This window comes from Suncus etruscus, chromosome 6, assembly GCF_024139225.1.
Source record: "Suncus etruscus isolate mSunEtr1 chromosome 6, mSunEtr1.pri.cur, whole genome shotgun sequence".
Taxonomy (NCBI): Eukaryota; Metazoa; Chordata; class Mammalia; order Eulipotyphla; family Soricidae; genus Suncus; species Suncus etruscus.
In genome coordinates this window covers 71836511-71858171 of record NC_064853.1, presented here as the reverse complement: position 1 = coordinate 71858171, position 21661 = coordinate 71836511, and the positions used below count along the sequence as shown (strand labels likewise).

The 21661-nt window shown below is 38.3% G+C and overlaps 1 protein-coding gene and 1 non-coding gene across 2 annotated transcripts in view; both read left to right on the top strand.

Annotated features, from left to right (window-relative positions):
• SLC24A3 (solute carrier family 24 member 3) overlaps window positions 1-21661 on the top strand; it is a 536687-nt gene that overhangs the window by 133803 nt on the left and 381223 nt on the right. The window lies entirely within an intron of this gene.
• On the top strand, window positions 8038-8246 carry LOC126012801 (small nucleolar RNA U3). The gene has a single exon (XR_007497175.1). It is a non-coding gene; the product is annotated as a small nucleolar RNA U3 (small nucleolar RNA).

The window sequence follows — 21661 nt, the reverse complement described above, 5'->3', positions numbered from 1 at the left end:
TGGGAGGACACTCATTTAGACTGGGGCAATGGGAGAACAATGGAAACCTGATATTTTAGGGGGGGGGTCCTCAAACAATGCTCTAAATTCTAAGGGTCCACCCCAGTGATAATTGGCCAATTGTGACAGTGGTTAAATAAATACTCAAGTCTGGTGGTATAATGCTGCTCAGGCCATTGGTGGTGGTAACTCCCAGGATTATACCTGGAAGTGCCGGTTATCAAGCTCCATTTGAGAAATGTGTCCCTGAACTTTGAAGTATCCTCCTAGTCCCAAAAACCTAATTGAGGGAAGACGTTGGCCCTGAACCACCCAGAATCAAATATTCTATTCTGAGGCATGAACCACAGCAAAGATCCACCTTGAGACAGTGCTTGAGGAACAGAAAACTTATGCTGTGATGGGATTAGGAGGCAGGAGGCAGGAAGAGAAGAATCATAGACTTGAATATGGCTGGATCATCTTAAACTTTATTGACCCTTTGAAGGAGTTTATTTTGAACCAATAGGACAAGATGCCTATGGAAGTGACAGGACATGTTCATTTGCACATGGAATAGGAACTGTAGGGATCACTGAATAAAAGAAGCCCACCCACTTCTATGATCAGGCATCAGGAAAAGAAACCTGGGCCCTTATGCTCTTGTTTGTCCTCCTAGACCCCCACTGATGTCAGTATCTATGGGTGTGCTGAATTACACACCAACAAGCACATGGTCCCTTTTTAGTCTTTTATAACAAAAAATATCTGTAAGGAAATCACTCATTGTCTCTCAGTGATTCTAAAAATTGACCAGATTTTTTTTCCAGCATTACTTTCACACATGCCAAGAATGACAAAAATGCATCTCTCTCCAATTTTTTTTCCTCTTGAGCTACTTTCAGGCCAGAATGTTTGGGGGAGAATAGATAGAAATAAATAAAAACTTATAACATGACTAAAGAGGTTTAGTTCAGTAGGAAGAAAATCAACACGAGGTGTTAGAGAAGCATTTGAAATATCTTTGCTGCTCCTAAATTTGAAAGGTATGTCAGATTATGTGAGACCCATGGATTCTCTGATACATCATGGGATATTTTAAAGGAAATAGGGGCTGTCATTTTTCTTGTTAATGGATGCTCACTTTATCTTGTATTACCAACCTCTCTAAAATTTGGAACTTTGAAGTCCTGAGGGCCAGGACAATTTAAAGAATACACTCTAACTCGCCTTCCCTTTGTTTCTCTTGGTATCAGATACATGGAGGATAATGGACTAAGTGACTGAATCTTATGGCTGATAGGTAGATATTTTGTTGCAGTACCATCCTGCACAAAAGTTAAGATCCATTTAGTCATGATTGATTCTTTAAAGAAAGACAACATAGTGAGAGAACTGATGCACAAAACTGAGTTGAGAGGGGATGTGAAAAGATAGAAGCACTGAGCTCTTTGGGTGAGGGATGTGGGCACACTGGTGATAGGTATGGTATTGGAATGATGTGCACAGGAAACCAACAATATTGTAAATCACAGCACCTCAGTATAGAGGAAGGAAGATAGGAAGAAAGGAAGAAAGGAAAGGGAAAGAAGGAAAGGAAAGGGGAAGAAAGAGAGGGAGGAAGAAAAGAAGGAAGAAAAGAAGAGAGAAAGAGGGAAAGGAAGAAAGGAAATGTAAAGAGAAGGAGGCAGGAAGGAAGGAAGGAAGGAAGGAAGGAGGAAGGAAGGCAGGAAGGAAGGAAGGAAGGAAGGAAGGAAGGAAGGAAGGAAGGAAGGAGGAAGGAAGGAGGGAAGGAAAGAAGGGTTGGGAGGAGGGAGAGGGGGAGGGAAGGAGAGAGGGAGGGAGGGTGGGAAAAGGGAGAGGGAGGAAACATGTTTGTAAAACTATTTAGATTTCAGGCCGTGTGTGTGTGTGTGTGTGTGTGTGTGTGTGTGTGTGTGTGTGTGTGTGAGAGAGAGAGAGAGAGAGAGAGAGAGAGAGAGAGAGAGAGAGAGAGAGAGAGAGAGGAGAGAGAGAGAGAGAGAGTAGACAGGAGTTGAGTCTGACAGAAGCACAATGGGACAAGTGAGTGTCTTTTCTTTATGCTGTCAACAGTCTGGTCAGATGTTTTGGTAGTTTTGAAAACAATGGCTGTTATTTTATCTTCCCTTTGGGCTTAATGTTTACCTGCTCTAAAGTACTGCTCTACTATTCCCTAATCTGAGTGATCAAATTAGGATCTGTGAAGTAGACTCTGGAGGGGCTTAAATAGCTGTAATAGATGTGAATTTTTAGGGAGAATAATGGGAACTTGGCTTGCACACAATGAATAGTGTGGGAAGAGAAAGAAATTATTTCGCTAAAGTGGTTTAGAGTGGTTCAGAGAACTAGGAGGAATGGAATTTTAAAAAGAAAATATGTTTGTGTGTGAATTTGCATTTAATTGAGCAAACAGAATGATTCTGATGAGTACTATCTTAATAATTTTTTCTACCACCATCTTGCTAATTTTTTGTGTAGTATAAGTAGGTGAGTCAATAATTGAACACATTAATTTTTTATATTAATAATTTTTATTTTGACTAAAGTGGATTACAAATCATTCACAGTAGTATTTCAGGTACATAGTGACATTGAATCAGGGGCATTCTCACCACCAATGTTATCCTCCCTCCACCCCTGTTCCCAGCATGCATCCCATATCGTCCCTTCTTTGCCTCCCGACCCCCCTTCCCCCGAGGCTGCTAGTATAAGTGGTCCTTTCTGTGTCTAGCCTGTTGTAGGTTGGGTTTCATTTTCATTTATGTTGTAATTGGCTTTGGATTTGGTGTTCAAGTCTGATCATTTTTTATTTCTACTCAATGTTCATAGGACTGTTTGGTCTTGATGCCCTCCATTATTTCCTCTTCAATATTTTTAAAAAATAATTTTTTAAAAATGTTGCAAATATGTTTGTAATCATGGTGCTTAAAAATTAAAAAGAAATTCATAACAAAAATAAAAAATAATTTCTATTAAAATATTACCTACCAAAAATGGAAGGGATTCAAACAGAATTGGGGTAATTCTTGCTTAATTTGTATATACTCAATATTACATTTGAATGTAGTCACAGGTTGTTGAGCAGTAACACAATATGAAATTTTAGCATCTATAGTGCAGGAAGATAATAGATGGTTGGAGAACCCTGAAAAACTCAACCAAAAACATTAATTGAATATTTTAAATGGATAAACTTTGCAGTGTGTGAATCATATATGAATAAATATGTTAAGGAAAAATAAAAGATAAATTGGTTTGAATATAAATAAATAAAATTTTTAATTGCTGTATATTATTCTGAGGGAAGTCAGAAGTAACGGGACATACAAAATGACTTCTCTAATATGAGGGACTTAAACCATATAGTGATAAAGCTCTAAAGAATACCTAATGAGAAAACTGATCCAAACAATTTAGTTAAGTGGAATTGAGAATATATGGTGATAAGGTTCTTGGTGGAGGAAGGTGGACACACTGGTGAAAGATGTGGTGTTAGAATTATGTGTGTGAGAAATGATTATTAATAGAATTATAAACCACGGGGCTGGAAAGATAGCATGGAGGTGATGGAGGTGGAGGGTTTGCCTTGCATGCAGAAGGACAGTGGTTCGAATCCTGGCATCCCATATGGTCCCCTGAGCCTGCCAGGAGTGATTTCTGAGCGTAGAGCCAGGAGTAACTTCTGAGCGTTGCTGGGTGTGACCCAAAAAACAAACAAACAAAAAAAAAAGAGTTATAAACCACAGAATGTCAAAGATTTAAAAATAAATAAAAAGTTAAAAAATAATTAGGCCACAGAGATTGTGTAAGGGTAAAGGCCTTGCATGTAACCAGCCCTTGTTTGATCTTGGGCATTATGTACGTCACCCAAGTACTACCAGGAGTGATCCCTGAGCACAACTAGGTAAGGCCCCCAAACCAAAACCCCAGACTAACAGAACCAACAACAAAAGTCACACAGCAGCAAACATAAAAATAGGTAATTATCATTTCCATGAGATATAAGGTCTACTTGTTTTAATTGTATTGACCGAAGATCTTTAAGCTAGACTGTGGGATTAATAACTTTGAGAAACAGGAATACATATGTCTCTTCTGTATTCTTGGGGGCTTTACACTTCTTTGATTTTTCAGAAACAACATAATTGTGTCATTAGGTTAGTGATAGAAAAATGATCAAACTGAGACATGTCAATGAAATAATAAATACTAAATGATGTTACGATATAGGACATCAGACATATCCTTTTGTAGTGTCCCATGAACTGATTCCATAAATGATCATTGTTTCACTAGTGAAACTGACTAATTTTTAAACATCGAGGCCAAGGTAAATGGCTGCAGAGACACATAACATTTCCATGACAGCCACTGAAACAACTGAACTTCACTAATAATGGTCTTCGCTGAGCACACAAAATGTTACGTATAGAATCCGATCCAAATTAAGTGCAAGGTACTAGAGAAGGAAAAAGGGATAAAAAAATAAAAAGTACCTCCAGGGACTGGAGTGATGGCATAATGGGTAGTGTGTTTGCTTTGCACATGGCCGACCTGGGTTTGATTCACAGCATCCCATATCATATAACATGTCATCCCTAAGTCTACCAGAAGTAACCACTGAGTGTCACCAGGTGTAACCAAACAACAATCAAAAATATTTATACTTATTTCTAAAAAGCTGAAGGAAGTGTTAATTTTTTGGGAAGTAAAATATATAACATATATGACAAATGCACGAGGCATCTGACTAACCTGTCATTTTTTCTCTTCTTCTGCAAGGCAATGTTGCTAATTATCACAGGACTCTTATGAATTCAATATTGTCTTTAGTTCTTGACAGACTACTTCTGGAAGGCATTGTAGGTCCATCAGCATTAGTGTTTTCAGTAAGTAACAATGATTCATTTCTGCCATAGGTAACAAAAGAGTAGGTGATTCAGGTATCACTTTTAAGTGAGAAATGTTTAATTGCCATTTCATTTTGTCTCCATTATTTATATGGTGATCCTCAAACTTGGGCCCACAGGCCACATATTATATTTGATTCTGTTTTGTTTCTTCACTTCAAAATAAGATATATGCAGTGTGCATATGAATTTGTTCATAGTTTTTGTTTTTACTATACTGGCCCTCCAATGGTCTGAGGGACAGTGAACTGGCCCCCTGTTTAAAAAGTTTGAGGACCACTGAAGAGCATTAAGTTTACACTTATTTCCTCTGCCTTGGCCTGATCTATCTTTTATGGTCAAGAGCTGACATATAGGTCTGACGTTATAAATAATTTTTGAACACAGATACACCATTTATTTATGTGTTAATCTTGGCTGTTTTTGAGATACAATAACACGTTCAAGATTGTATGGCTTGAAAAGCCCAAAATATTTCCTATCTGTATCTTTGCAAAAAAAAGTTCTTTGACCTCTGTCCTAGACTCTTCTCTTGACTTTTGTACAGGGATCAAAATCTCTCCCTGGTGTTTGCATAAGGCACAAGAGTTAAGGTAGTTCATGCTGCTCCTCTTGCTCTGGATGAAACTGGTAAAGCTTACAGTACAGAAAATGTACAATCTGTAAAATATATATGAATGCATATTGATATTTGGCCACAGCTGAAAATTTTTAACCCCAGCGCATAATAGTTAATTACAGGCAGAATTTCTGAGACACAATCTATAAGACTGTGAGCTTGGAAGAAGTTTGCATGGGGGTCACATTTTGGATCTGCCACTTAGCTTATGGCATTAGTCCAGTTGGCCTCTTTGAATCTCTTCTTCCCCATCATTAATATGAGAATGTTAAATCAGTCTTTGGATGTGACTTTGAAATAACATTACAGTGAAGATTAAATGAAAAATGAACCAAAAGTTATTATTCTAGTGTGTTACACATAGTTAATCCATAATGGTAGATCTGCTAGAAGCATTGCATTTTATAAGGGAATGAATGAAGAACACAAACTTGCTCCAACAAACTCATATCTGTCATTGGAGTAAATTGTGGTGAGGCTGTGAGAGAGGAAAGATTTTTTTATTCATTTATTGGGAATTCAAGGGTATCAGGTAGTGGAACCTGTAATATGTTACCCCAAATGGCAAATGCTTAAAAGATACATAATCCACTTTGGTCAAAATAAAAATTATAAAAAAAAAACTACACAGTATGCATTTACAAAGGTTCATTAGCCCTAGGTAGTCTTGTTGATCTGGGTGGGACTCAGTGGATCTCATCCAAACTTTTTCTGTATCTGAAATTATCTAGTGGTCCAAAGGGGACTGGTTGGAGAAGTATAGTCTCATTCACCATAAGGTCTATGCTGAGAAATATGACATCACTTCTACCCAAAAGCAAGTCATAGTTCTGTGAATTCAACTTGACATCTTTGACTGGTATGTATGTGTGTGTATATGGTATGAGTATTTGTATGTGTCCGGATGATTTTTACCCAGAACTTTGCACATGCTCTATCACTGAACTTTATTCCCATCCACCCAGGGCTGCCCAAATTCACAGAATAGTTCATTAAAAGATGGGATAAGCTAAAATATCTGAATGTCAAGGGTATAGGTAGATAGGTGGGGCATATAGAATTGATCGTATCTTTTTACCAAAATGATAAAAAAAATAAACTGTGAATCAGACACTATAGCCTTCATTTATATGAATGACTAAAGGATCTAAATGTCTATGTTCTCCTAGCTTTATAAAAAGTCAGTGATAGATAATTTTTATTGCTAATAGAAATAAACAAAGAAAAATTTCAATGAGGTAGCTCTATAAGATGGATCCAGGACATCTTGTGTCCTGTCATCTCCTGTGGTGTGGAACTTGGTCCCTTCTTTGGAGTACTGTCCTAAGCAGGGATAGTGATGGTGGTTGCTGAGGTTTGGCCCCGCCCTCCATTCTCTTCCCTTCTGATACCAGTGAGAAAGAGCAGGGTTGCCCTCCGCCAGCAATCTCCAAGTGCCGAACAATGGTGGCCTCCAGTCTGGTAGTCCCTTTCCCTTCTTCTTCCTATACCTGTGAGGAGGTGCAGAATCGACCTCCAAGCCGCAGTCCACAGGTGCCCACAATGGCAGCCTCCGTGCTGGTAGTCCACCCTTACTTCTCCTTCCTATATCTGTGAGGAGGTACAGATTCGCCCTCCAAGCCGCAGCCTACAAACGCCCACAATTGCGGCCTTCGCTCTGCTAGTCTGCCCTCACTTCTTCCTACACCTGTGAGGAGGTTCAGAATCTCCCTCGTCCACAGGCGCCCACTATGGCGGCCTCTGCGCTGGTAGTCTACCCTCACTTCTCCTTCCGAAATCTGTGAATTAGTAGCATTTTGATATTTGATTAGTGACTTTGTATCAGAGGACCTCCTGCCCTCATATGTGTTTGGAAATTGAGCCTCAGTAATAGTAGGCAATTCAGGGGGTAGAGCTATATCTTTAGGTTTGAAATAAGATTGTGGGGTCAATTTTTGGCATGAAATCTAGGAATTTAAATTTTATAAAGGCCTGAAGGTAATTCAATGATCAGATTTGTGTTGTAAAATTGTTTTGTACAGTGTATTCTAGGTGTTGAATGACTTATTGTTGTCCCTTGACTCCTGTGGTGTACAACTCTGCAGTAATATATAAAGCATGGTCATTTATTTATATCAAAGATTCTGACAATATGTATAATTTTGGACAAGAAAGTACTTAAAACTTAAAGCTAGAGTTCCTCCTCTCATTATTTGGGTAAAATTCCCAGACCCCTGGAACCTGTGTGAGTTTTGTAGCAGTCTAATAAATGAAAGCAGTTCTCTATGCCATTAACCCACAGGTAGAGTCATTTAAAAATGTAATTTGAAGACTATACTTTCAGGGATCATTTCTTTTTTTTTTTTTTGGGGGGGGGGCACACCCAGTAACGCTCAGGGGTTACTCCTGACTATGCGCTCAGAAGTTGCTCCTGGCTTGGGGGACCATATGGGACACCGGGGGATCGAACCGCGGTCCGTCCAAGGCTAGCGCAGGCAAGGCAGGCACCTTACCTTTAGCGCCACCGCCTGGCCCCTCAGGGATCATTTCTATAGTATGTAACTAGAGAAGTTTCTCTGAATGTGTAGAAAACCCGAAGCCACGTGGAGGAGCCAGAACATCCTCTCCTGAGCGTGAAGCCGACTCTAGGTGTTGCTTCTGCGACTGCCTCTTGCCATTGATGATCGTTCTCCCTTTCCTTTGGGAAGGGTATAGGGAGAGGATGCAGTCTGAGTGGTAAAAAAAATAAATAAATAAAATAAAAATATATATAATTTGGCTAAATTAGTTTTTCTTCCAGGGAAGAAACATCAATTCATAGATAGTATTTTAGTTTTCCTATATTTCTTACCATGAACTTGTATCTTTGCAATTCATTCACCATATCTTTGGAAGATCAATATTATTTAATGGGTCATTTATAGGAGTTAACCATAGTTTGATGGCACACAATTTTTCTTGGCTAGAACCCAGTTTAGAACTTGAGAGAGTATGTCCAACAAGAGCAAGAACACGCTGCACATGCCTTTAGGGAAAACGAGGTCATGGTTTCCACTTAAATTGTACTGTTTAATGAATACATATCCTTCATTAGAGTGTTGTCCACATATGCTCATCATTTTGACTCTATCATGGTCTTTCTTTATTGGACTCACTTATTATTCCATGTGGAAAAAGACTCTGAAGAGATAATGTGATGTTGTAGAAATTAGTATGACATTTTTAGAACAAATTGTGTGGTATGATTCTTAGCTCCATCCTTTAAATAAGTGGATCAAATTTTTAGGCTCTTCGTGCTTCTTTTTTCTAATAGTAGCTACTTTGAAGTTATTTGTGAAAATAAGATGATTAGCATCAAAATCTAAACTTGTATAGGATATTAATTATTATATTTGGAACCTGGTTTGTATCAATTTTTATGGAAATTAAAAGTGGTTCATACTTACAGGTTAAGAATCATTTTCTGGTAATGGGCCTGGTTTTACTTGCCAGCCTTTTCAACATTCAATGTTCTATGCAATAATCAAGCTGATTATGTCTCTGTTTTCTTAACACTTCATAAAAAACAGAAATTATTGTCAGTTTCAGAGGTGACTAGGCCATGTCCAAATCACATCAATTAATTAGTCTTTATTTCATGCCCAAATACCATGGGAAACTGTGATGGGAACTTAGTATCTATATTCTGTTTGAGGTTTCCATCATGGTAATTTTATGCTGAGTTGGCTATGTTAACTTGTAAGATAAAATGGTCAGCTTACATTCAGTTACAAAATAACCATACCTTGAAATATTGAAAGTAAGTTGTTGAATATTGAATGACAGAAATGTATTTATATTAATTTTTTTGTTTTTTGTGTCACACCTGGCAGTGCTCAGGGTTTACTCCTGGCTTTGTGCTCAGAAGTCACTCCTGGCATGCTCAGGGGACCATATGAGATGCCTGGAACCACTGTCTGTTCGAATTAGCTGCATGCAAGGCAAACGTCTTACTGCTGTGCTATCTCTCCAGCTCCTATATTAAATGTTTTAATTGCAAAAAAAAGCAACTTGAAGTATGGAAATATATGTTCCAAATGTTAAGAGCTTCTAGTGACAGAAAGAGAGGGATTTATAGGGGTCAGAGAAATAGTAACACTGGTTGGATGCTTGCCTCGCACTCAGCTCACCCTGATTCAGTCCCAAACAGCACCAGTAGTGATTCCTGAAACACAAAGCCAGGAGAAAACCCCAAACTTTGTTGAAAGTGCCCACCCCAACACCCAAAAAGCAAAACTGAAAACAAGAGAGAGTGAATATTTTGCATTTTCACCATCATTTCTTTAGGCATTTATTCATGCAATTCCTAGTTTTACCTGATGAACTTTTTTTTTTCATAAGAAATGTAACATTTGAGTTGGGCCTTGATGGATAACAACAGTTTGAAAAGGCAGAAGGGCCATCCTGATGAAAACAATTAAGTGTAGGAATAGAGAAATGAAAGACCTTGATGCTCTGTAACTTGCTAGCAGCTCAGTTTGGACCATACTCAGATATTGTCTAGTCCCAAAGGCATTATATGGCTGGCTGGTTAAGAGCAGGATAGCAATACATGCTTCTTGGGGCTGATAGGAATTGAGAATGGAGATGATGTCTGCAAAGAAGGCATCAGGCCATCAAGTGCAGTTCTTCCCTATTGTCAGCTTATTCCAGTGTCCACAGAGTGTACCTTATAATGCTTCTCTGGTTCAGTCAAGGGTTGCTCATCTTTGGCTTCTGTTTAATAGCTGAACTGCCAGTTGATGACAGGCAGCTACTGTAGTAGGTCACAAGATAGTAATTGACCTTGCTTCCCTTATTCCAGGACATCTTTTCAAGCTTTTCTAGAAGCCAGGGGCTCCTGATATGGGATTTTCATTTCACATTGAAGTACTCCAAAACATACTTTATGGGCTGGCAAAGGCATTTCACATTTTAGATGGTCCTCCTGAGGATCATTTGAATTTCTATAAGGGTATTGGGAGTTCTCAGATTATCTTAAAGTTCTGAGAACTCTCATTTTGTCCCTTCCCTAGACTCTCCCATATGTGCAAACTTTAGTCATAGCTGCATGAGCTCTAAGTCAATAGTAGGAGTAGAGTTATCTGTGTATAAGATTGTGCAGATATAAATTATTTCTAGGATCTCAGAAAAATTGTTGAACAGAATATGGAGGCATAATTGACCTTGCCTTTGTTCATTTTGCCCTGGTTGGTGTTTTGTTGACATAATTTGCTATCACTGAGGTAATTTGCTATCACTAAGTTCTTAGAATGATTGCCTCAGTGAGTAAGTTCTTAGAATGATTTCCTCTTATGACACAAAGCTAATCTTGTAAATTGCTTGTTCAACCAAAGACCTAGAATGCCTAGAGTAAGTAGCCCAATTGTATATCTAAGATTTCAATACATATTTATAGATGTAGATGGAGTTTATACATGTTTTATATAGACTATATATACACTCTATGCATTATACATATAGATTATATACATGTACTTTATATATATTTAATATGTATACACACATATAACTATTCTGAAGTGGTTTTCAGGGATTAGATAGAGCTGGCTTCCATAGAGCCTTTTGAAAGAAGCAAAGAGACATTCACTTAACAGTTCATAATTTTTCCCCGGAAGACTCTCCTTGGCATTATGGGCATTTCCCACTAGTTCTTTGCCAAGTGGATCTCTTTAGGTCATTAGCCATGTCTGAGTCATCTCTACCTGTTTCCCACTTTCCATAATTGCAACTACTTGCTATTTTCTATCAGCAGTATCAGAGATAACCCATTTGGATGTGTGGCAAAACAGGACCCTCATCCAGACTCTTTCTGCTCCTCCTTATTTGTCTTGAGTTTAAGTTTGAGAATAATTCTCATCACTTCTCCAGTTTAACAAGTTTATAACATACTTGATTGAACTCATCAACTCTGTATTTACATCAGCGGGAGTAACAATATGTCACTCCTAGCCTGCCTAAGTTTCCTTTCCTGTGTGGGCATTTGTCAGTTTCTTTTATGCCTAGAGATTTTCCTTTGTTTAGCTCTCTTCTTCACACTTACTAAGACTTCATAAAATGCTTTTTACTTTCTTCCTTGATTGCTTCACTTTTCTCCAAGTGACTGTTTTAGGTCAGTCTAGACACCATAATATCCATGGGTTTAAACGAGCACAACTTTTTCGGTGACTTTCAGTGACCAGAAGAGTTGCTTCCTTCGTGTATCAGAATGGAGAGGTTGCCATTAGGTGTCTTGGGTTGTTTTGCTAGAAGCAGAGTCTTGTATTGAATGCATAACTACATTTAATTGAAGAAGAGCTCTCAAATTATGAAAGAAGAGATGCAGTCATTACAGAAGAAACCGTCCCATTTTCAATACCTGGTCAAGGCATCAAACAGCCTCAACCATTGTGTGTAGAGGGGATTCTGTAGCCTTAGTGATACTTAATAAATGTCCATGCTTTATTCAAAGGGCCTTATCTTATATTTATATAAATCATCATGTATGCCTGAAGCATAATACTCTATCTTCTTTAGAAGAAAAAGCACCTTCGAAGGTGGTTAGCCCTGTAGCTTTGGGATATGGGAACAACGTAAAGAAGATTTGGATTGGCCTTAATGACAGTAGCTGGCTCAAGCCTTATTCACAAAGTACACTGAACACTTACTGTGAAATTTCTCTTAATATTTATGGATCTTCCATCTTGATATCCTCACTTGATTCCTAAAACATCACAAGCCAAACAAACAATCCCAGAACTTCTTGCCCACCTCCACCCTGTGAGTTTCTGGACTGAAACTGGCTGAGAAATAATGAGTGGAGTAGTTATGCTTTCAACCCAGATCTATCTTAGTTTTTCTCCTAATGTACCCCCATTATCTGCTTTGAGCTTCACTGTTAAAAAACTGCCTGTGCCAGAGCCCCAATTTCTACATGTGGGTTATACATACTTAGCAGAAAGAAAGACATCATAGGAAACTCTTCTAGAAAGTTTTCTTTTAAATCATCTTTTAAAGTTTTTAAAGCTCTTCATTGCATTTCTTTGCTTTTATATAAACAGCTTTGAACTGACAAGTTAAAACAAATGTCTTTACTTCTGAAATAACTCACAGAAGATTCGATCAGCTAAGAAGGTGAGTTATCTATAGTTACATGAAGCTGAAAATCATATATGAAGGGAGAGTCAATTTAATTAACATGTTGAAGATGGTTCTGTAATTTGTTAACTAACCCACATCCAAGTATGAGCTATCAGTAGTACATACTGACAACATGTTACAGCCAAATAAAAACAGTCTTGGATCAATCATAATATAAAACATTATACTTAGCTTTTCAAAGAATGTCATTACATCTCAGAAATATCTGAATTGGTTTCCTTCCTTTTTAGCAAAATTTTATGGAGTCCCAGATCCTGTGCTAGATATGAACGACTATTGAGACATGATTCTCAAGCATATAAAAATGCTTAAAGTAAATCTCCATGCTCCTCCGTCTTCTATCACAGGAGCTACACTAAGAAAAGTTTAGAACCTAATTAAAGAAAAAAAGCTTATAAAAGGATGCTCAAAATCACTAATCATCAAGGAAATGAATATTAAAACTGTAAGATACTGCTGCATACTCTAGCATGACTCAAATTAAAAATCTGACAATACCAAGTGTTGACAAGAATATAGAAGTAACTGCAACTCTGATATATGATTATGAAATGCAACATAGTGCAGCTACTTTGTAAAAAAAAGTATTTGTCCCAAAGATTTGATGCTCACTCATGCAAGGTACCCCTCCATTAACAATAGTGCAAACCACAGTGTCAAAAAGGAGATAGATAGGGGCCAGAGCGGTGGCGCAAGCAGTAGGTCTTTTGCCTTGCATTTGCTAACCTAGGACGGACCACGGTTCAGTCCTCCGGTGTCCCATATGGTCCCCCAAGCCAGGAGTGATTTCTGAGGCATAGCCAGGAGTAACCCCAAGCATCATTAGATGTGGCCCAAAAACAAAACAAAACAAAACAAAAAAGATCATTAAGGGTGCAGTGGTGAAGGATGATGTATGTTGCATGACTGAAACCCAACAATAAACAACTTGTAACCACAATGTTGTTTCAATAAAGCAATTAAAAAAATAAAATGACCTTAAAATAATACCTTATTAATTTTATTATTGTGACATTTGGGACTTTTGAAACCTTAAAAAGATAAAATTACTACTATAAAATAAAGAAAATAAAAAAGCACACATGGAAATGGATGCTTATATCAGATTTATTCACTAATAGATCCAAACTGGAATAGCTGGTAAAGGAATTCTATTGAACAGTTGAAGGAGAAAGCCAATAAAACACAAAAACTTCATGCTAAATGAAAGAAACTGGACAGCCAAAACCATACTGCATGTTTTCATTTGAATAATTCTAGAAAATGCAAATCATTTGTAGTGGCAGAAAGTAGATCATAAGGGTTTGACATAGAAGAATGCTTCACAAAAGGCACAAGGAACTTTGGAAAATGATGAAATTGATTGACAAAAAATGTATGCAATTTGTTGGAGTAAATTATATTTTAATAAAGTTGATGCTTAAATGAACATCTATCAACATGCCTAGCACTTAGCAAAATTACTCAGTGAATGGTAATGTTTTTTCACGTACCATAATTGATTTTTTACATTTATTTTTATCGTCTGAAGTCCTGTGATTTATAATACTTTATAATTTATTGATGGTTCATCATGCACAAAATTCAACTCTACACCCATCCCTAGTGTACCCACCTCCCTCTACCAAGAACCCCAATGCCTTCCTTTTCTGCTTCCTCCCCTTACCAACTCAGTTGTGTAAGTTTTTCTGTGTGTTGCCTTTAGCCCTTTGTTACTACCTTATTCTATATCTTAAAGTGAATGCTAAATTTTTTTTGTTTCATTTTTTTTTGGGGGGGGCAACACCCGTTTGATGCTCAGGGTTTACTCCTGGCTAAGAGTTCAGAAATTGCTCCTGGCTTGGGGGGACCATATGGGATGCGGGGGGATTGAACCGCGGTCCTTCCTTGGCTAGTGCTTGCAAGGCAGACACCTTACCTCTAGCACCACCTCGCTGGCCCCAGTGAATGCTAAATTTAATGAGAAAAAATATACATGGCTCACTGCACTAATTTTGTTCACTAACTTTGTTCCTGTTGTGTAGGCAACAATGGACTTAAATACAGAAATGTCTAAGAGTCTTTCCTGAAGACATAAAAGCTAACCCAACCTCCTCCTCATATGATCTGAGCATAGAGACTACTGCTTCCTGCAGAAAGCACTTGTTTTCTCTTTTCTGTCTTGGCATCTGACCGACTATGGTTCAGAATTCCCAAGGCCAGACCATATCTCAAGCCAAGCTAAGGCAAGAAACCAGCTGGCTCTCCATGCTTCTGCTCCACCATGGCATCTTCTGTTCTGAGAAAGGAAGCTGCATGTGGTTCCAATCATGCAATTACAGACCCAACCTTGTCTTGGTTTGAGTTCTATTTGGCCATCCCCTGTAAGATTTTGTTGACTAGTACTCTATTGGGTTTTATATTTCTGAATTTAGAACACTTCCTAGGGTCACCTCTGATTAAGACCCAGGAAAACAAAATAGAAAGCAGGATACCAAGTGTGTCTTAATTTCTGAACCCAACTTCCTATATCTGCTAAGATTAAACAAGTGAAACTTTCTTCTTATCCTTAAATCAGGTGTTCAGAACCTATCACCTTCCATGGCCTTTGCCCTTTCCCCTCAGAAATCCTTAGCCTCTTTCCTTCTATTAGAAGTGGTTCACACACATTACAGCTTGATGCATATTATTTTCAAATTCATAGAACAAAATACACAGGGCACAAAAAATTTCAACACATTGAAACTATCCAGTTATGAGTATGGTGTGTGAATACCTGATTATGAAATAATCTTTCTGCTTTATTCATGCATTCGAGAGTAGGGTCTGATGGTAGTAGTTCCAATAAATATTGTTATTTTGAATTGTTGATTACCATAAATGCTATTTTGAAATACCTGCTCTGCTGTAATGGGCAGTAAATTGCCTGACAGTCATTGGTGATAAAATTGGTCATTGGTGCTAATACTGTAGAGTTTGCTGTCTGCATGCACATAGAAGAAATGCATTTCAGTTAGATGTGAATACAAAAATATGTATTTTTCCCACCCCAGATTACTGTCCTCCCAAATTCTATTCCTGTACTCCCTTGGTGGTTAGCAGACCCTTAACAGACCCTCTGTCACTAAGACTAAATTCAGGCTGGCCTTTCTACAGAAATGAATGAATGCTCACCACTTTTGACAGTAGCATGCCTCACTTCAGAAACTATAAAAACAAAAACAAATAAAAAAAACCATCGTGTTGCAGACATATAATATGTATGGGGAATAATATGTAAAGAAACAATCAATATCAGAGGTGTAAAAATAGTAAAAAGGCCTGTAGAAAGAGGTTTCATTGAACCAAAAAGTGGCATTGACTTCAATGAGCAATTTGAAAGGAAACTCAAGTAACATAGATTCATTTGTGAAAACTCAGTAAAAGTTCACTTAATATTTGGCATCGCATGGCATATAAATTGCCGCTCAGTATGACTTAATGCTGAAGTATTTATGAAGGATTGTTCTGTAATATAATTTTAACTGATGGGTAGAGTGTGTGGTAATATAAGTATTTTATATTTCTATGTTTCAAACTAAGTGGCAGGTAACAATTTTGGCTTTTTTGAGTATTTGACATTTTTCAGGATAAAATATTGGAGACAAAATATGTGAGGAAATGAATAAGTCTAGCCACTTCAGACTGTATGACCCACATCACAGACTCGGAGAACATAGTTCAATTGTATCTCATTTTCATGCTTGATACTCATAAATAGGCGATGTTATTTATTTTTTTTTTTGGTTTTTTGGGTCACACCCATTTGATGCTCAAGGGTTACTCCTGGCTAAACGCTCAGAAATCACCCCTGCTTGGGGGGACCATATGGGACGCCAGGGGATCGAACCACAGTCCAGTCTTTCCTTAGCTAGTGCTTGCAAGGCAGACACCTTACCTCTAGCGCCACCTCGCAGGCCCCAGGCCATGCTATTTTTAGAAATCTTAAAATTCTGATCCATGTGTATTTAAAACAGAAAAATTAATGTAATTACTTTTGGAAATTTTGCATTAAAAATCTCCACATTAAAAAAAGAAAAGCTAATTAGAGGTAAACTTGGAAAATCCCACTTAACTGAAATTGCTTATCCCTAACAAGGCAGGTTGCACGAAGTAATTTTACTTAGCATTTCTAGTTAGTGAATGATCACTACATCTTTACCTTTGGCTTGCCCTCACCGTCTTCAAATGTTTTCAGGATTTTCAGCAAAGGCTTTTATGCTAGAGCACTGTTTTCCAAGATGGATTATATGCCACCACCACTCTCCAACTCCCCTAACCCCCTGCCACAGGGACAGGGGAAGAGACAGGCACTAGAGAGTAGTCTAAGGCATAATTGGGGTATGCATTTGTTTTTTTTTCCCTCACAGAACATAGTTTTCCAAGGGTGCTATGTATGTTATATTTTTAAACCTGAAAAGGAAGGGATGAACCAATTAAATTTGGGGACTTCTGCACTAGAGTTAATAGGGTTTGGATTCTATTTGTTTATCACTTGTTGGGTCTGCCATTGTGGAGAAATTGACATCATGCTTTTTTATTTTAAAAAAATGGGGGGGGTGCATGGTGTCGGGTCTCACCCAGCTGTGCTCAAGGCTTTTACTCCTAACTCTGTGCTAAGGAGTCACTCCCAGTGGCACTCGTGATATCATATGTTATGCTAGAGATAGAACCAGGGTTGGCAAATGCCTTAACCCCTGAACTATCTCTCTAGCTCTAAACTCAGTGCTTTTAATTATACTTGGGAAAGATGATACCTGAAATAGGATTTTTGTAAATAAATAATTCAGGTAAAGTATAATATAGAATTAGACGCATAATGTACTCACCGCCCAGATTCTCATAACAGTTTTGTAAATGAGAAAAAAATATTGTCACTGGCACTTCCCAGAGGAGATGACCAGTGTTTGGAGTTCAGTAACCTACATGCCTTCAATCATAGGAAGGTAAAGTAAAGGAAATTCTGAAGCATATATCTTTTTTTTTTTGGAGTAAATCTTCTCTATCACCATTCAGATTTTTTTAATTTTAATTACTTTATTTAGTCACTAAAGTTACAAAATTATTTATCTTTAAATTTCAGCAATAGAATGTACACCATCCTTCACTAGTGCACTCTTCCTACCACCAATGTCTTCCATTTCCCTTTGACCCCACCCTCCCTCCTCCACCTGTCTCTAAAACAGGCAGTTTGCTTCTCTTTCTTTCTGTCTCTTTCCCTCTCTTGCTCTCTCTCATTTTCTTTTTATCACTGTGGTTTGTTACTGTATTGTTAATGGAGGATAGCCTTGCATGTCACTTTTTCACCTTTCAGCACCAAGTTCTTGTCCAGAGTGATCAGTTCCAATTTTCATTGTCCTAGTAGACCCTTCTCTACTAATTGCACTCACCGCTCTTTCTACAGTAGACTGGACCTCCTGACCCTTATCTTTATTGTCTTTAGCTATTGTTACCATACTATCTCTTATTTATCTTATATCCCACAAATAAGTGAGATTATTCTGTGTTTATTTCCTTCCCTCTAGCTCATTTAATTCAGCATAATAATCTCCATGTCCAGCCATGTATAAGCCAATTTAATGACTTCATTTCCTAATGGCTACATAGTATTCCATTGTGTAGATGTTCTTCAGTTTTAGCCACTTACCTGTTGTTGGGTACCTGTATTGTTTCCAGATTCTGGCTACTGCAAATAGTGCTGCCTTGAACATAGAATTGCAGAGGGCATTTTTGTATTGTGGTGTTTTGTGTGCATGGGGTATATTCTTCGGAGTGGTATTGCTGGACCATATGGAAGCTCAATCTCGAGCTTTTGGGGAAATGTCCATAGATGTTGAATGTCATTAATTTCCCCAGTGGATAGGTGAAAATGCTGAAATGACTGCAAATTTACTGTGATCTTGGAGTTTAATCTGTGTCACTGGAGATAGCATGAATCAGACTAAAACTTGCCACAACTTGAACTTGTGCTGTTTGGTGTTTTCCATCTCGGTAAGCTCTCCAGGAATGAGGTGGACACCCTAATTAATACATCCTATTGTTTTTCATTCCACGTTCTCACCCCAGATTTCTACCTTGCACAAAACAATGGTAAAAATTCTTGAGTCATAATTTGGAGACACTGGTGTTTGAGGAAGTTCAATTAACCACAGGTATCCAGACAGGGTATTCCAAAAATAGATGGATATAGCCATGATATGAGTTCCCTGTTATTTCTACTTAAGCAAGTGTGTCATGAGGTCAGCCAGGGCTTTTCAGGGTATTCTGGAAAATCCTGCACCTCTTCAATCACAATCTTGGTTTTTCTTTCTTTGGAACAGATTTAGAATATCCTCACCCAGAAATTGAAGAATTATTTCTCCTATCAAGCCATTGCAATGGAACTTCAAAACCACAGGCCTGATCTTGTAAATCACTTACTGTCAAAAACCTAAGCTAATGCAGATCTTTACATCATCTTAGGTTCATAGACCTTTTGTTCTTAGGTCCTAAGGGTCATCAAACCACTAGACTTACTATCAGAAAGGAGAAGGGAAAATCTCTTATTGAAATAATCCTAGCTGTTGGAGCTCAATCAATAATAAAATCCTGAAGCCTAGAGTGTGTATCTGGTGTGGATATTCATTCAGGGCTCCCTGTGGTATGACAGAGCCTATAGAAGGAACAAAGTACAGTCAAAATTCACCCAGGGGAGAAGCAGTGGCCAAAGAACACATGCCATCATCAGGCTTATTGTTTTTAGAGCATGCTTGGGAATTACAACAGACTATTTGGAGCCATAACAATCACTTATTTTGTATTGGATATTTTAAAAAAGCAGAGGACTTTTTTCTTTGTATGTTACATGTATGCCAGAAAAAATAGTTCCTGGAGAATGAAAACATCTCAAGAGTCAGTTTGCAACTTGAGAGGGACTATTGGGCTCAATTGCAAAGATGCCATTTTCTCCTGAGCAATGTGTGTCCAGGGAGGAGAGAGTTGCAGTGAAGCAGACAGGCTGATGTGAAAAGGATTTCTGTCTCTCTTGAGGGCCCATTCAGATCTTCAGTGGGAGAATCAGGTACAATAATAACCTAGACTATGGCTAGTCAAGAACATGGCTCCAGGACAGCGGGTGTTCAAAACCTAATAGGAAACAGGAATAGGGAAGCACCGCACTGTGCTGCATCCTGAAGCCTGGCTCTGTGTCCAAGCACTGTTCTAGACTTCTTCAGAAAGATCACTGAACTTGTATTTTTTTATTTTAATTACTTTAAGCATTGTGGTTACAGGTTGTTCATAATGCATTTTTTTCCACAGATACAAATTTGGTCATGATTGAGTTTCAGTCATGCAATGTACAAAACCCTTCACCAGTGCACAGTTCCTACCATCGATGTCCCCAGTTTTTTTTCTGCCCTCCCCACTGCCTCTGGGTTAGATATTTTTCTTCTCTCACTTTCTTTCAATACTTTAGACACTGCTTTAGACACTGTGGTTTGCAATTGGGGTATCATAACTACATACCTATCACTTTATCCCCTTTCAGCACCCAGTTCTTATCCAAAGTGAACATTTCCAACTATCATTGTCATAGTACTCCCTTCTCTACCCTAACTGCACTCCTGCACTGTTTCTGGCAGGCTTCATACCATGGACGACTGGTCCTCCTAGCCCTTGTCTCTACTGTCTCTGGATTTATTACCATATTATCTTATATGTATATATGTATATCACAAATAAATGCACTCATTATGTCTATCCTTTTTCTTCTGACTTATTTTGCTCAGCATAATGCTTTCCATATTCATCCATGTATAAGAAAATTTCATGACTTCATTTTTCCTAACAGCTGCATCATACTCCATTTTTCAGGTGTACCATCATTTATCCACTTTATGCACTCATCTCTTCTCAGGGACTTGTGCTGTTTCCAAATTCTAGCTATTGTAAATAGTGCTGCTATGAACATAGGAATGCAAATGGTTTTTCTGCATTGGGCTCCTAGGATATATTCTTACCAGTGGTATTGCTGGGTTATATGGTAGCTCAATTTCTAAGTTGGTTGGTTTGTTGCTTTTGGGGCCACACCTGGTGATGCTCAGTGGTCACTCCTGGCTATGTGCACAGAAATCATTCCTGGCTTGGGGTACCATATGGTACACAAGGTGATCGAACTGCGGTGCGTCCTAGGTTAGTGCGTGCAAGGCACTGCTGCTTGCATCACCACTCCAGCCACTCAATTTTTATTTTTATGAGGAATGTACATCTTGTTTTCCAAAAAGGCTGGACCAGTCGATATTCCCACCAGCAATAAATAAGAGTCCCTTTCTCTCCACATCAACAACCAGTGCTGGTTGTTCTTGTTCTTTGTTGATGTTGTACTTAACTTTAAAATCAAATATTGACTCAAGGCTGGATTAGGAAACCAATTCACACCCTAACTTTTCTCGGGGCAGTGTCTCTGTCTGCCAAGCTTAGAACCTGCTTAAGACTTCAAGCAAGCAGGCCCAAAGGGGCAATAGGAAAAATCCTACCCAGTGTTGTGATCCACCCAGTGTTGTGCCAGAAGTTTAACTCTACTTCAAGGAGATATACAATCAGGGTTCCTGTGATGCTCTGCTGAGTATTAGTTCCCATATGATCCTTCTGTGCCACCCTGAGGGATGACAGAGAATTTTATGTGGCCTTTCACTTGGCCTCCAGACAGACAAGTTAAATGATATTTGCCTCTGGGCTTCTTCCCCTTGACTTCTTTTCAGTGAACTTAGGAAATTACAAGCATCCTTTTAAAAGGAGTATTTCTCATAGAGAGATTGGGTAAGGTAGATAGTTATCAGTGCCTTGTGGATGGGTAAGAAATATAATTCCATGGAACACACTAAATCAGAGTCCTGGAGGTGGACTTGAGGATTTGTTTTTTTTTACATCCCACCAGATGAGGATAATTGGGACCCCTGATACCAAGGAAAACTCA